The sequence below is a fragment of the Malus domestica genome, chromosome 13 (assembly GCF_042453785.1).
Source record: "Malus domestica chromosome 13, GDT2T_hap1".
NCBI classification, from domain to species: Eukaryota; Viridiplantae; Streptophyta; class Magnoliopsida; order Rosales; family Rosaceae; genus Malus; species Malus domestica.
The window spans coordinates 16,069,462-16,075,461 of record NC_091673.1 but is presented as its reverse complement, the minus strand read 5'-3'; positions in this window follow the sequence as shown (position 1 = coordinate 16,075,461).

Sequence of the window (6,000 nt, the reverse complement as noted above, 5' to 3'; positions counted from 1 at the left end):
TGTACCTACAACTTTTGGAGTGCTTGGGTAATTTTACAGAAGGACATTGTTTGTGGGTTCTAGTTGGGTTTGCATACAATAGTGAGCAGTGCAGATTTAGATGTTCAAATTTGAAAATTAAATTAACTGACATATTTGGTGTGCGTGATTTAAATTTGAGATAATTTTGAGGTTAATTAGGAGTTGGATAATCTGGAGATCTCAGTGGCAAGGCTAGTAATTTAAGATACATATATGTATGTCACTAAGATGAGTTATGACAATGTGATAAATAGAGGACTTGAATCAAAGTTTTGAACTAAATAAGGCATGAGTTTCTATAGTATGATCACGAGAGACCGGAAACTAAGTGTCTCTAGAATCATTTTAATTCTTAACTTTTCATGTATTTATTTTTTGAAATGAAACAATAGCAATTTTATTCGAACACGTTAGCTTGTAATGTATTTATTAGCTCATATGGTATATGAAAAAGCTGTAGATTTTCCTTCAAATTCGTACTTGAATAAATTATAAAATAAAAAAAAATAGAAGAACTAGTTGATCCGATTCACTTTCTTTCTTTTATTCCGATTTCTCCGGTTCTTTACTTCTAATTCATGTTAAGTAAACATATCATCAATTTATTAATTTACACCATATGCATAAATTCATTTCTTCCATCTCAGTATCACTTGTAAAAAGCGCACACGCAACAACCTAAAGAAATATTGAGATATTGGAGTCAGATCATCTAAATGTTACAGATTCCTTTTTGTCTAATCACACCAATTCATCAGGGACAAAGATTGTCTACCCTACACTTCCGGTGTCATTTCCGTGTTCTTCTGTTTGTGTGGTCACGGTTAAGCCACGTCAACATTTTATATTACTATTCATTTTTGTCTTATTATATCTATAAAAAAAAATATATAAAATATTGACGTGGCTTAACAATGATCACACAAAACAGGAGGGTACAGAAAAGACACCGGAAGTGGAGGGCAGACAATCCTTGTCCATTCATCAGACCAATTGAAAAGGTTAATAAGTTAAACTTACTATCATTACCAATTCACTTTTACTTAAATTGTTGTCCCAATTCAACCATATCCTTACATGATTTCAGTTTAACGGTAGTTTTACTATTCTCCATGTCTATTCAACAACATATTAGGCAATCGATTCTATAGAACATGATATCATATGAGAGAATGTTGATGAAATGAAAATTTGAATTTGCAGCATGAATTAACTTGTACGGTTGTAAGTTTCTTGATTGCCCTAATCAATGTTACACTTTTCATGGAAATTAATCAAATATTAATATATTTTTCATTCCATTAACGTCAAGTCGACTTATCAAATTTTAAATCATTCCAAAAAATCTCATTACTTCAAGTTTTAAGAATTTACTTGCTCGTTGCTACTTGAATAATACTTGGTTACTAAAAAATGAGTAGTAACTCATATTCAAAATTTCTCAAAATTGTTCGTTGTCAATTTATAGAACTTCGTGTTTATAATCAAAACCGTTGATATTACAAATCACTCTATAAAGATCACCTCTGCAAAAAATCAATTAAATCTAAGATCGTTTAATCATCAAACTGTTTAAAAACAAATGAACGATATTGGTAAAAGCATTACGGATTGTCTATGTATTTGCTACAATAGATTGACTAAACGACCTTAGTTTTAATTTATTTTTTACGAGAAGATTTTTACAGTGTGATTCATAGTATGAACGGTGATGGTCATAAGCACAAAACTCTATAATTAAAACACTAAGAGTTTTGAGTTGGAGTTCCTACTCATTTTTAAGTAGCCAAGTATTATTCTTGCTACTTGGTACTACGGTTTAAGATAATTATTTTCACTTACAACTTATAAGTGGAAGGTCTTGTTAGTTGTCACTTAACGTTGCAGTGTGGTAGTATTCATTTTCATTTAACAATGAGATGTCTTAAGTTCAAATCTCATGATGAATGACGAGTTGGAAGTTTAATTGTTTCACCTTCATTACTTTCACCTTCGTGTTGAATGTTCTTATCTTAACTAAATCGCTATCCTAGTATAAAAAATTCAGTAGTAAATTGGTTCTCTTTCATCATTGAAAATTGAATACTAACAGTATGCATGGTTCTAGAATCTTGTTCTATAAAAAAATGGATGAAGAAATTCTAATTAAAATCCCTTCGGAGTCGAAAAACTATATCGAATATTAGTGAATACAATGCATGCCAGCAAGTTGCGCACACACATTAATAAAAAAGAAGAAGTTGGATTTGTAGAATGAAAACAATTTCTAATTTTGTGTATGAAATTATGAATCATAACACATCAGTCGTCAACTAAATAGTACAAATAAACTACATACAAAAACTTGTTGCATCCAGTAATTTTTTAATTATCGATCTTCGCAGTTAATAGTATGAGGGTTCTGATCCATTTAGGGTTCTATCCACTTCTCCTCTATATTTCTTTCGTTATTTATTTGGGTATGATCAAATCTCCAGAAAGGTGGTGTAGAAACAAAGGTGTCAAGACAAACTAGGCAGTATTGGTATATAAAAATGTCTTGTTCTCAATGGAAGAGTCATTGCGATGAAGTCGCAAATTAGGACAAAGGGTCCCAACTACCATGTGAAATTGCTTCAGAGAGTCCATTATATGATATAATTATGTGTTTTGTGGTCAAGAATTAAAATAGCAGCTGAGATAGGAACCCACAAATGGCTAATGGTTCCTTTCAAGGATTTCAAGACAGAAAAGTCGCTGAGTTGTGCCACCAAAGTCTAATCCGATACGATGCATCATGCATTGGCCATACCATTCACACTTCCATCAGCTTTTGGGCATATTTTAACTTTCACAAACGTCACTTACATTCAAACAACACAATAGTCGCTAGTTGGTTGATTTTTTTTCTTAGAGTAGGAGAGGAGTAGGAAAAATATCACTTACTAAGTAGTCAAAGTGGAGTTTAGTAAAAAACTAATTTTGGTTTTGAATTTGAATTTTTGAGAAAAATGACCAACTATATCCCATATTGACCCCATGACATTCTAGCACATGCACGTAGTGAAATTGTTTATATATACCCAAACAAAACTGATGTTACATCTACTTTCACATTCTTCAACAGTCGGAGAATGTTGGGAGTGTAAATTTCACGTCGACAAATTAAAGAATTTTACATGTGCTTATAAGATATTAGACTATTCATCATATTAATTACTACTTAGTTTTATTGTGAAACATGATCTTTTTCATGATCATCTAGAGGAAGATATGAAATTTGGGGTTGGGGGGGGGGGAGGTGAAGTAGATATCACTGATATCTATTTAATATCGGAGAAACTTTTATATTTCATCCAAACCAATATTTGATAATTCCTAAAGTTTTATTCTAAAATTCCATCGAAAGTAATTGATATCAATTTTCCATATATCTATCGATATTTCCACCGATACCGATATTTTAAACATTGCTTATACCACACAAAACTTTAATCCAACTCCCATATCATACTATATTACCAGTCTTATCGGAAAAGAGAGCATATTATCCAGTTCAATCACATGGTCTTTGTTAACATGAATCCCTGTCTAACCTAACTTCACTTTTGTCATTTCACCATTTTAAAGGAAGACTCGTTGATTGGGGATTAAATTACTGTTGGATAGAGGGCTCGTTGGCCAGAGACTAGATTACCGTATTTTGGATGGTGGACTTGTTGACAAGGGACTAGATTACCATGGGATGGAAGACTCTTTGGTTGGAGACAAGATCATCGTTATATGGAAGAGACCCTTTGGCACATAATTGATCACATTTTCCAAGTGGCCAACTCTCTAGTGGTCGGCTCTCAAGTGGTATGCTCTCTAGTGGTCAACTCTCTAAGGACGACCACCTCGTCCGAGTGCAGACTGTTAAACCGAACCGAATCAAACTAAAATAAATTTCGATTTTGATTTTGGTTTTACTCCAAAATCACACCGTACCGAACCATGCCCATCCCTAGGTTATTAGGCAAGATCGACGATACCCCTTGAGAAGAAAAACCATAATCAATTTACAAAAGTATATTTAAACGTACAAATATACGTATATGTATATATGGCCAATGCATCCACTGTTCTTTTCGAGCTTGGGTATATACTTGCCATGAACAGTTGATATCCGTACCCGGCCACCGGTTGAAAAAGGATAAATTGTTTTGTTCGTGCAGATTACTATCTGTCTGGAGACTTGGTCTAGTTTCATCGAGACAAAGTCACAAAGCTGCTTGCAATTTCTACCCTAATAAGTTAGAAAAGTTAGGACAAACAAACAAGGTCCTACCCCCACCAGTCGATATTGGGCAAATTGCCTAAGGCCCTTCCTCCCCCAATATTTTTAGCAGACAAACTGTACACCATTTTACCCCGTTTCTCGTTTTATATGAATATTTGGGTCATATGAATATTTAGGGAGAAAGTACGAGCCAGAGAGGAAAGCAGTAAGATTATATTATATTTTTTGAATTTAAAACGTAATGATTAATTTATATCATAATGTTTTGGACCTCAGGTTTTAAAGGACTTGGGTGCATTCTGTTGCACATTGTGTCTTTTATTTTATTTTTTCTAGAAGGAAATAATGTTTTGTGACCAGAAAAGGAGGAAATAGCGTGAGAGGTTGGTGTTTCAAAATTTGAATCACACAAAAGGGTTAGGTGTGAAATGGTCGAATAGAGAATACAATAGGAAACCACTTTAATTAGTAAAATAGGGCCACGTGGGAGGGATTTGAAGCAACAACATCATATTCCCTTGATCCCCACCGTCATAATATCATGCCCAACTATAACAAGTGTCAAAATCATAAGCATGCATACAATATATTGTTTATCTTTTTTGAGAAAATATATAAATTAATTAAAAAAATTATTAGAAATAGATAGGGAAAGAGAATTGGGTAAAGTGTGTGGAAAGAATCTCTCGCACATTTGAATGTAGACAAAATAAACAAATCTTTCACTAAATATTAGCTTTGTTACATTATTTTAAGAGTGTTAATATCTCCATATCTATGTCTTATTTTTCCATTCATATCTTAATAAAAAATTTATTTACAAGTTTACCTCTTAACAAAATGACGAATAAGGACAAGAAGTTGTTCAAAGTGCAATCTTTGATTTTTACCGTTCTTACTTTTTGCTCTCTCAGCTCCTTTTCATCCCCTTTCCCTCACAATACCCTACTTTTTTCTTTTTTCCCCATCGGATTTTTTTATTTTTTATTTCTAAATGTATTCCCCATCTGGGTTGTTTTGTGAAAGCCAAATCACGATAAAGCTTACAACTTCATCTTTGGAAACTCCAAATCACCAGCCTAAGCTGCGCTTGGTTTAGATTTAACTAAACTTAAATGTATTTGCCCAACCCTAACTTTGTACGTTCTTTTAGTTAAGCGACGAGCAATGGCTTTTACATATGGAGCCCAACGATCTTCTCTCTTTGTGCGTGTGTTAGACAAATTTGTCCATAATGATATGATTCTTATTATCGCGAGGATACAAGGAGAAATACTATGTTAAATAGTTGACATATTATGCTGCTAATATCATAATTAAATATCGTTGAGTAGGAAGAATTACCGACTCAATATGCATACAGTTCCAACAATATTATATGCAAGTACGGGAATAATTGTTTCACGTTGAAAGGTAATTATGAAATCTCGCAAGACTATAAGGACTAGGTTTATTCTCCGTATTATTGCTAATTAGGTTTGGGATTGAGACCTCGTCTGCTTTTCATCATATACTAGATATTTTTTGTAGGACATATGATGTTGTTTGTAATTGACCTAATCAAACAATAGTAATTTATAAGTTAACAACATAATGTAATAGTAATTTATAATTTAACAACATAACGTATTAGATTGTCAGAGAGTATAAAAAGACACGGGTAATGTTTCCTAACCTACGTTCTTCTGAAAAACATTGGTGAGAAAAGTTGATAATTATAG